Below are 12,208 nucleotides of genomic sequence, written 5' to 3' on the forward strand. Positions count from 1 at the left end.
TGTTGTGTTAGTTTCAGGTGTACAGCAGAGTGATTCAGGTGTACATATACCTATATCTATTCTCCTTCAAATTCTTTTCCCATTTAGGTTATTACAGAATAATGGGAGGGCGGAATCAAGCTGGCATACTAGGAGGACGTGGAATTTGCGTCTCCTCACAACTAGGGCACCTATCAGCCACCGGTGGGGTCCATGGATACATAAGGAGAGGGGAGGAACCCCCAGTGACCGGGAAGGACATAGGGTGTTGGGGGAGTGAAGGGGGAGGAGAAGTGGAGTTGGGACGGGACCTGCACCCCTGAGGGGTGGCTGGGGGAGGGGAGGAGTTCCTACACCACGTGGGACTCAGCCATGGTTAGGGGTCCAGCGCCACAGGGGAGACTCTGGAGGAGATGGTGGGGGAGGGGCGCGACGGAACGGAAGGGAATGCGGCCAGTACTTTCCCTTTCCACTTAGGCACCGGGGAGCCTGTTGGGCCCCCGGGCCTAATCCTCTGCCCTTGGAGCCTCCCTTCTGCAGTGCAGAACCCAAACCCCGCCCCTACACCCTGACGCAGGGCCCTACTTCTACACTCGGAGACCCCCTCCAATGTGCTGGGCCTAAACCCCACCCACACACCCTCACTCAGGGCCCTACCTCCAAACTCCAGAACTCCACACTCCAGAGGCCCTCCTTCTGACGTGCTGCCTCTCCCCTTCCGTGCAGGTCCTAAGCAGAGGCCCTGCCCCACGCTTGAACGTTGCCCTGCCTAGGCCCCACACCCAGGGTCTTTTCCACCTATGTGGGTCCTGAGCCTAGGCCCCCACCTGCCTAAGTCCTGCCCCACCCTAAACCCCGCCCCTGCCTAAGTTCCATCCCTGCCTAAACTCCACCCGCATAGCCAAGGCTTTTTTTCTTTTCTTTTTTCCTCTTTTAGATTGGGGTTCTGTTTTACCTTGTTGATTCATTGTTGATTCTTTTATATTTTTATTTCTCCTAATAAATCTTTATTTTTCTAATTTTATTTTATTCTTTATACTTTGTTATTGTTCTCGCCTTTTAGCTTGTCCCGCCACCCCCACCCCATTTTATTTTTTTTCTGTTGTGGTTTTATTTTACCTTATTGCAGTTGTTTCAATTATACTTTTATTTTTCCTAATATATTTTTTATCTTTCTAATATTATTTTGTTTTTTATTATTTGATATTGTACTGCTCCTTTTTTTCTTCCTTTCTTTTATTTTTATTTATTTATTTTTTTACCACACCACAAAGCTTGCAGGATCTTGGTTCCCAGGCCAGAGGTCAGGCCCAGCTCCTGTGGTGGGAGCTCCAAATCCAAACCACTGGACTAACAGAGAACCTCAGACCCCAGGGAATATCAATCAGAGCGAGTCCTCCCGGAGGTCTTCATCTCAGCACCAAGACCCAGCTCTATCCAATTGCCTGAAAACTCCAGTGCTGGACGTCTCAGGCCAAATAACCAGTAAGACAGGAATACAGCACCCTCCATCAAAAAAAAAAAAAAAAGAAATGAAAAAAAATATGTTACAGACAAAGGAGCAAAGTAAAAACCTACAAGACCAAATAAATGAAGAAGAAACAGGCAACCTACTTGAAAAAGAATTCAGAGTAGTGATAGTAAAGATGACCCAAAAGCTCAGAAACAGAATGGAGAAAATACAAGAAACATTTAACAAGGATCTAGAAGAACTAAAGAGCAAACAAACAGTGATGAACAACACAATTACTGAAATTAAAAATACTCTCAAAGGAATCAATAGCAGAAAAACTGAGGCAGAAGAATGGATAAGTGAGCTGGAAGATAAAATGGCAGAAATAGCTGCCAGGGAGCAGAATATAGAAAAAAGAATGAAAAGAATTGAAGACAGTCTCAGAGACCTCTGTGACAACATTAAACGCACCAACATTCAAATTATAGGGGTCCTAGAAGAAGAAGAGAAAAAGAAAAGGTCTGAGAAAATATTTGAAGAGATTATAGTTGAAAACTTCCCTAACGTAGGAAAGGAAATAGTCAAGCCCAGGAAACAGAGAGAGTACCATACAGGATAACCCCAAAGAGAAAAATGCTGAGACACATATTAATCAAACTGTCAAAAATTAAATACAAAGAAAAAATATTAAAAGCAGCAAGGGAAAAAAAACACATAACATACAAGAGAATACCCAAAGGTTAAGACCTGATTTTTCAGAGAAACTCTGCAAGCCAGAGGGAGTGGCAGGACATATTTAAGGTTATGAAAGGGAAAAACCTGCAACCAAGATTACTCTACACAGCAAGGATCTCATTCAGATTCGATGGAGAAATTAAAACCTTTACAGATAAACAAAAGTTAAGAGAATTCAGCACCACCAAACCAGCTTTACAATAAATGCTAAAGGAACTTGTCTAGTCAGGAAACACAAGAGAAGAAAAAGACCTACAAAAGCAAACCCAAAACAATTAAGAAAATGGTAATAGGAACATGTATCTGAATAAGTACCTTCAATGTAAATGGATTAAATGCTCCCACCAAGAGATATAGACGGGCTGAATGGTTACAAAAACAAGACCTGTACATAGGCTGTCTCCAAGAGACCCACTTCAGACCTAGGGACACATACAGACTGAAAGTGAGGGGATGCTAAAAGATATTCCATGCAAATGGAAACCAAAAGAAAGCTGGAGTAGCAATTCTCATATCAGAAAAAATAGACTTTAAAATAAAGACTATTACAAGAGACAAAGAAGGACACTGCATAATGATCAAGGGATCAATCCAAGAAGAAAATGTAACAATTGTAAATATTTATGCACCCAACATAGGAGCACCTCAATACATATGGCAAATGCTAACAGCCATAAAAGGGGAAATTGACAGTAACACAATAAGAGTAGGGGACTTTAACACCCCAATTTCACCAATGGAAAGATCAACCAAAATGAAAATAAATAAGGAAACATAAGCTTCAAATGATACATTAAACAAGATGGACTTAATTAATATTTATAGGACATTCCATCCAAAAACAACAGAAAACATTTTCTTCTCAAATGCTCATGGAATGTTCTCCAGGATAGACCATATCTTGGGTCACAAATCAAGCTTTGGTAAATTTAAGGTAATTGAAATCGTATCAAGTATCTTTTCCGACCACAACACTGTGAGACTAGATATCAATTACAGGAAAAAATTGTAAAAAATACAAACACATGGAGGCTAAACAATAGGTTACTACATAACCAAGAGATCACTGAAGAAATCAAAGAGGAAATCAAAAACTACCTAGAAACAAATGACAATGAAAACACAACTGGAAACCTATGGGGTGCAGCAAAAGCAGTTCTAAGAGAGAGGTTTATAGCAATACAATCCTACCTCAAGAAACAAGAAACATCTCAAATAAACAACCTAACCTTACATCTAAAGCAATCAGAGAAAGAAGAACAATATAACCCCAAAGATAGCAGAAGGAAAGAAATCATAAAGATCAGAAATAAATGAAAAAGAAATCAAGGAAATGATAACACACATCAATAAAACTAAAAGCTTGTTCTTTGAGATGACAAACAAAATTGATAAACCATTAGCCAGACTCATCAAGAAAAAAAGGGAGAAGACTCAAATCAACAGAATTAGAAATGAAAAAGGAGAAGTAACAACTGACACTGCAGAAATACAAAGCATCATGAGTGATTACTACAAGCAACTATATACCAATAAAATGGACAACCTGGAAGAAATGGACAAATTCTTAGAAAAGGACTACCTTCCAAGACTGAACCAGGAAGAAATAGAAAACATAAACAGACAAATCACAAACACTGAAATTGAAGCTGTGATTAAAAATCTTCCAGCAAACAAAAGCCCAGGACCAGATGGCTTCACAGGGGAATTCTATCAAACATTTAGAGAAGAGCTAACACCTATCCTTCTCAAACTCTTCCAAAATATAACAGAGGGAGGAACACTCACAAACTCATTCTACAAGGCCACCATCACCCTGGTTCCAAAACCAGACAAAGATGTCACAAAAAAGAAAACTACAGGCCAATATCACTGATGAACATAGATGCAAAAATCCTCAACAAAATACTAGCAAACAGAATCCAACAGCACATTAAAAGGATCATACAGCATGATCAAGTGGGGTTTATCCCAGGAATGCAAGGATTCTTCAATATACACAAATCAATCAATGTGATACACCACATTAACAAATAGAAGGATAAAAACCATGTGGTAATCTCAACAGATGCAGGAAAAGCTTTTGACAAAATTCAACACCCATTTATGATAAAAACTGTCCAGAAAGTGGGCATAGAGGGAACCTACCTCAACATAATAAAGGCCATATATCATTCTCAGTGGTGAAAAACTGAAACCATTTCTACTAAGATCAGGAACAAGACAAGTTCGCCCACTCTCACTACTATTATTCAATATAGTTTTGGAAGCTTAGCCACAGCAATCAGAAGGAAAAGAAATAAAATGAATCCAAATCAGAAAAGAAGTAAAACTGTCACTGTTTGCAGATGACATGATACTATACATAGAGGATCATAAAGTTGCTACCAGAAAACTGGTAGAGCTAATCAATGAATTTGGTAAAGTAGCAGGAGACAAAATTAATGCACAGAAATCTCTTGCATTTCTATACACTAATGATGAAAATTTTGAAAGAGAAATTAAGGAAACACTCCCATTTACCATTGCAACAACAAAAATAAAATACCTAGGAATAAACCTACCTAAGGAGACAAAAGACCTGTATGCAGAAAACTATAAGACCCTGATGAAAGAAATTAAAGATGATACAAACAGATGGAGAGATATACCATGTTCTTGGATTGGAAGAATCAACATTGTGAAAATGACTATACTACCCAAAGCAATCTACAGGTCAATGCAATCCCTGTCAAACTACCAATGGCATTTTTCAGAGAACTAGAACAAATAATTGCACAATTTGTATGGAAACACAAAAGACCCCGAATAGCCAAAGCAATCTTGAGAAAGAAAAACGGAGCTGGAGGAATCAGGCTCCCTGTCTTCAGACTATACTACAAAGTTACGGTAATCAAGACAGTATTTTACTGGCACAAAAACAGAAATATAGACCAATGGAACAGGATAGAATGCCCAGAGACAAACCCACACACATATGGTCACCTTATCTTTGATAAAGGAAGCAAGAATATACAGTGGAGAAAACACAGCCTCTTCAATAAGTCGTGCTGGGAAAACTAGACAGCTACATGGAAAAGAATGAAATTAGAACACTCCCTATCACCAAACACAAAAATACACTCAAAATGGATTAAAGACCTAAATGTAAGGCCAGACACTACAAAACCCTTAGAGGAAAGCATAGGCAGATGCTCTATGACATAAATCACAACAAGATCCTTTTTGACCCACCTCCTAGAGAAATGTAAATCAAAACAAAAATAAACAAATGGGACCTAATGAAACATAAAATCTTTTGCACAGCAAAGGAAACCATAAACAAGATGAAAAGACAACCCTCAGAATGGGACAAAATATTTGCAAATGAAGCAACTGGCAAGGGATTAATCTCCAAAATATACAAGCAGCTCATGCAGCTCAATATCAAAAAAACAAACAACCCAATCCAAAAATGGGCAGAAGACCTAAATAGATATTTCTCCAAAGAAGATATACAGATTGCCAACAAACACATGAAAGGATGCTCAACATCACTAATCATTAGAGAAATGAAAATCAAAACTACAATGAGGTATCACCTCACACCAGTCAGGATGGCCATCATCAAAAAATCTACAAACAATAAACAAAACAAAAAACAAACAAAAAATCTACAAACAATAAATGCTGGAGGGGGTATGGAGAAAAGGGAACCTTCTTGCACTGTTGGTGGGAGTGTAAATTGATACAGCCACTATGCAGAACAATATGGAGTTTCCTCAAAAAACTAAAAATAGAACTACCATACGATCCAGCAATCCCACTACTGGGCAGTATACCCTGAGAAAACCATAATTAAAAAAGAGTGATGTACCACAGTGTTCACTGCAGCACTATTTACAGTAGCCAGGACATGGAAGCAATCTAAGTGTCCATCGACAGATGAATGGATAAAGAAGATGTGGCACATATATACAATGGAATATTACTCAGCCATAAAAAGAAACGAAATTGAGTTATTTGTAGTGAGGTGGATGGACCTAGAGTGTGTCATACAGAGTGAAGTAAGTCAGAAAGCAAAAAGCAAATACCATATGCTAACACATATATATAGAATCTAAAAATAAACTAGTTCTGCTGAACCTAGGGGCAGGACTGGAATAAAGACACAGACATAGAGAATGGACTTGAGGACACGGGGAGGGGGAAGGGTAAGCTGGGACGAAGTGAGAGAGTAACATTGACATATATACAGTTCCAAATGTAAAATAGCTAGTGGGAAGCAGCTACATAGCACAGGGAGATCAGCTTGGTGCTTTGCTACCACCTAAAAGGGTGGGATAAAGAGAATGGGATGGAGAGGCAAGAGGGAGGGGATATGGGGATCTATGTATACATATAGCTGATTCACCTTGTTATACAGCAGAATCTAACACAACATTGTAAAGCAATTATACTCCAATAAAGATGTTTAAAAAAAAGAATATTGAGCAGAATTCCCTGTGCTATACAGTAGGTCCTTGTTGTTTATCTATTTTAAACATGTAGTGTGTACATGTCAATCCCAAACTCCCAATCTATCTCTCCCCTGCACCTTTCCCCTTTGGTAACCATAAGTTTTTTATTCTAAGTCTATGAGTCTGTTTCTGTTTTGTAAGTAAGTTCATTTGCATCATTTAAAAAAATCCGCATACAATTGTCATTTATTTACCCATTTAACAAATAGTTATTGAGTCCCGACATTGTGCCTAATCCTGAGCTAGGCACTAGGGATTCAGTGATGAGCACAGATACTGTCCTGCTTTCATTGGACAAACAATCAAATGGGGAAGAGAACTATTAATTAAATAATCTCACAGAGAAATTTAAAACTGCAACTATTTTTTTTATCATTGTTAGTTTTTTAAGATTTTTTTTGATGTGGACCAATTTTAAAGTCTTTATTGAATTTGTTACCATACTCCTTCTGTTTTGTGGGGGGTTTTTGTTTTGTTTTATTTTGGCTGCGAGGCATGTGGTATCTTAGCTCCCTGATCAGGGATCGAACCCACACCTGCTTCATTGGAAGGCAAAGTCTTAACCACTGGATCACCAGGGAAGTCCCCCAAACTGCAATTATGCCGAGTGTTACAAAAGAGAGAGGCATGGTGCTTTAAGGATTGAGCAAGGGATGTCAGGGAAGGCTGCCCTGAGGAGGTGTGATAGTTAAGTTTTGAGTCCAATACAGCAAGAGAGAAATGGAAGAAATATTCCTGGAAGAGAGCAGTGTGTGCCAAGGTCCTGTGAGGTGCGAGAGGTGGGTACATCTCATTCTGGGAGAAAAGCAGTGTGTTCTGTTACCCTGTGAAGCTGGAGAGAGATACAGGGCTAGGTTTGGAAGAGCCTTCTGTGCCATATTCAAGTGATTTGTTTTCACACCTAGAAAAACAGGAAGCCATTACAGAATTTGAGCAGAAGGATGACTTGATCAGATTTGAGTTCCAAAAAGATAATTCTGCCATATGAGGAATGGGGGTTGGAAGGGGTCACAGCTAACTAACTAGTAAGGGTAGACTAGTTAGGATGGTCTTCCAGTAGTTCTGATGAGCTAAAGGTCTCTTGAATGACAGTAGTTGGGGAGAGGGATGGAGGTAGTAAGACGTAGATGAATTCATGTGATAATTAGAAAGTAAAAGGATTTGGTACTAGATTGAAAATAGGGGTAAAGAAAAAGGAAATGTTAAGGATGACCCACACCCAAGTTTCTAGTAACTGAATGGCTGATGATGCCATTCACTGAACCTGAGAACACTGGCAAAGGACCATATTCAGGGAGGAAGGTTATGAGTTTGTTTTGGGTCTGGAGTTTTCTCTTGAACACTTGAATATTTGGATCTAGCATTGAGAAGAGAAGTCTAGGTTATAGATACAAAATACGAAATTGGGAGTCATCTGTGCACAAATGGATGGTAATGTAAAGTAAATTACTGTGGTAGACAGAATAATAGTCTCTCCAAGATGTCCATGTCATAATTTCCAGAGCCTGTGAATATGTTATCTTACATGGCAAAGGGAAATTAAGATAGAATATGGAATTAAGGTTGTTATTCAGCTGACTGTGCAATAGAGATTATCCTGGATTATCTAGGTAGACCCAGTGTAATCACAAGGGTCCTTAAATGTGGAAGACAACAGTAGAAGAGTCAGTTTCAGAGGGATGTGACGTGAGAAAGCCTTGTCCTGTCATTGCTGGCTTTTTTTTGTTTTGTTTTGTGGTTTGTTAATAACATTTTATTTTTAAATGATCGTTTTTTATATTTACCAGTTTGCCAAACTACTTTATTTATTTATTTATTTTTGGCATTTTATTTATTTATTTTAACATCTTTATTGGAGTATAATTGCTTTACAATGGTGTGTTAGTTTCTGCTTTATAACAAAGTGAATCAGCTTATAATGGAAGGAGCCTCTAGTCAAGGAATAGGGGCAGCCTTAGAAGCTGGAAAAGACCAGAAATAGATTTTCCCCTAGAGTCTTCAGAAAGGAACATAGCTCTGATTAGACTTGGATTTTAGTACAGTGAGACACATTTTGGAATTCTGATATCCAGAACTGTAAGATGATAAAACTGTGCTGTTGTAAGCCACCAAGTTTGGGGTAATTACAGCAGCGATAGGAAACTAATCCAGTTACCTTGAGAAAAGTTAAAGAGAGAGAGGGCCTAACACTGAATCATGGAACTCTTTTACATAATGGTGATATAAAGAAGAGAAACTTACTAATGAGACAGGGAAGAAAGAGGAGGAAAACCAGGAGAATTTAGGGTTCTGGAAGCAAGAGGAGAGAATCTTTCATAAAGAGGTCAAGCAGGCTGAGAAGTGTACGCTGGATTTGGTGGTAGGAACTCATGGATGACTACAGTGACAACTGTTTCGTTGGAATTGAAGGGAGCTGGGTCCAGATTGGGGTTGGATGTGGTGTTAGTGCGAGGTGAAGAGGCAAAGGTGAAGACTATGGGCAATGCTTCTAAGAAGTTTACTTGTACAGTGGAAGGAAAAATTACAAAAATGTTACCTTGGAATAGTAATAATATTTCTGAACCTTCGCATTGTTGACATTTTGGATCAGGTAATTCTTTGTCGTGGGGGACTATCTTGTGTATTATGGAATGTTTAGCCATTTCTCTGGTCTCTGTCCACTAGATGCCAGTTGCAGTCTCTTCCCTCAGTTGTGACTACTAAAAATGTCTGTAGCCATTGTTAAATGTCCCCTAGGGATGAGTGACAAAATGCCCCTAATTGAGAACCACTGTTTTGCACAGAAATAAAGAATCCCCTGAGTTTGATTTTGTCCAAGTACATCGACTTATTTTTTTCTGAAGGCTAAAAGGGCATCAGATGAGTGCAACATTATTTGATTGGCTCCTTCAAAGCTCATGCTCTAGATACACTTGATTTTTAGGTACCTACTCTGAGTTGATAGAAATTGAATTTGTATAAATGTTATTCTTGTGCATGCTCTCATGTAAGAATCTGAAAAGATAAGCCGCCTAGGATGGACTCCAGTTATATTCAAAGTTCTAATTCTGTCTTTGCCATTTAATCTAGATTGGTGACCAGACGATAATGGAACAGCATGGTTCCAAGAAACTGCCCTTACCCCAGTATCATCTGCCTGTAAGTATTCTAATAGCATTAGCTGAAATCTCAAAGCAGGTGCTCATCGAATCATGCTGAAATCTTTCACACTGTTAAAAAAAAAAAAAGACAGAGTGTCTGCATTCTAACGTGGTTGATGTGGCTTTTCAGAAATTTAATGGGAAATGCAGTCCAAACCTTGTTTCTGAGCTTTGAAGAAAAGGATTGCTTTTTTAGATTGGATGCGTATGTTGAGTCTCAGACGTATGAAGACTCTATTTCTCTTGCCACCATTCACAAGATCCTTCCTGTTGGACTGGCTCTTTGGGTGTGCCTAAGACGTCCCCCACCTATGTATTCATCCCTCCTTCCTCCCTAACTCCTGGCAATGCTTGATCTTTTTACTATTTCCATAGATTTGCCTTTTCAGAATGTCATGTACTTGTGATCATACAGTATGTAGCCTTTTCAGATTGTCTTCTTTCACTTCGTAATGTGCATTAACATTCCTCCATGTCTTTCTGTGGCTTGGTAGCTCATTTCTTTTTAGCACTGAATATTCCATTGTCTGGATGTACCACAGCTTATTTATCCAGACACCTACTCAAGGACATGTTGGTTGCTTCCAAGTTTTAGCAATTTTAAATAAAGCTGCTGTAAACATCATGTGCAGGTTTTTGTGTAGACATAAGTTTTCAACTCGCTTTGGTAATTACCAAGAAACATAATTGCTGGACCATATGGTAAGAGTGTGTTTAGTTTTGCTAGAAACTGTTGAACTGTCTTTCAGAATGGCTTTATGGCTGTAATGGCTGTGATCCTACCAGCAATGAGAGTTCTTATTGCTCCACATCCTAGCCAGCATTTGGTGTTGTCAGTGTTTTGGATTTTGGCCATTCTAATAGATGTATAGTGGTATCTCATGTTTTAACTTTCAATTCTTTAATGATATGTGATGCTCTCCATCTTTTTATATGCCTATTTACCATCTGTATATCTTCTTCGATGAGGTGTCTGTTCAGATCTTTGACCCATTTTAAAATCAGGTTGTTCATTTCCTTATTGTTGAGTTTTAAGAGTTCTTTGTATACTTTGGTTAATAACCTTTTATCAGAAATGTCTTTTGCAAATATTTCCTCCCAGTCTGGCTTGTCTTCACATCCTTTTGAGTGTTTTAACTTAAAAAAAATAAGTTCTTGCTCATTTGAAAGCCTATTAAGCAATATAAGGAGAAATGTAATCTACAGCTTTTTAGGGTATTAATATTGAATTTAGCAGAAATGTTAGGAGGTATGGACTTACCTAAGCCCTTTGCCATCTTTCTGGGTCATTTAAATACTTTTCTCATAGCAGCATGAAGTGGTTTTCCTCTAGCTGCAAAAGAATTGCAGTGTGAGACCATGAATTTAGTTTGAAAATACCAAATTTGTGAAACCTGAGGAGATTTAATCCTTGGCAAAATGTGCTCAGCTTCTCACTTAAGAAAAAGAATTAAAACAAACCAGAGGTGTTTACGCTTGTATCTGGTGGCTTTAGAAGTTTCCCTATGGGAGAAAGTTATGCTTTAATGAAGAATTAGTTTAAGCAGGGTGGATTAAGTTGCTAAAATTCATCTCCATAGTAATTTAGCAAGGGAAAAATTAAGATGTTGGCCATAGTTTCTATAAATTTGGTCAGAGCTGAAGATCCATGTGAATAACTTTGGGAAGGTGATACTCATTCCAGTTGATCATTTAGCCATTAAATACCAATCTTGCACATAGTGGGTCCTCTACTCAAAAGTGCTTTTGCTTATGAGTTACATGTCAGTGTAAATGAGCCAATCTCATAATTCCTTTCATGTGTTCAATGACTGCATATTTTCCTGCATTCATTTTACTGTGCCTCCTATGTTCTAAGAACCATTTAAGTTTTGAGGGAAACACAAGTTTGCATAATGTGCTTTCTGGCATTAAGGAGTTTTACTAATGACTAGAAGAAAGACAAATGTATGGAACTTTCTGTGATCTGAAAGATAGTCCATCTTTCCTGAATGATATAAAAGAAAAAAATTCCAGTTTTTTTTTTTTAACCACTTCCTAATATACAATTTGACTTCTATACAGTGTCATTTAACTTGGAGGAACAGTGAAACTGTGATGGTTAATTTTCCGTGTCAACTGGACTGGGTCATAGGATGCCCAGATAGTTGATTAAACATTATTTCTTGTGTGTCTGTGAGAGTGTTTCTGGATGAGATTAGCTTTTCAGTCAACAGACTGTGTAAAGCAGATTGCCTTCCCCATTACAGGTGGACCTTGTCTAGTTTGTTGAGGGCTGAAAAGAACAAAAAAAGGGAGGAAGGGAGAATTTGCTCTGTTTTCCTGACTACATAAGCTGGGACGTTGGTCTTCTCTTACCCTTGAACTGGAAATTACATCATCAGCATTTCTGGTTCTCAGGC

Source organism: Mesoplodon bidens (assembly GCF_964165515.1).
Source record: "Mesoplodon bidens genome assembly, chromosome: 4".
NCBI lineage: Eukaryota > Metazoa > Chordata > Mammalia > Artiodactyla > Ziphiidae > Mesoplodon > Mesoplodon bidens.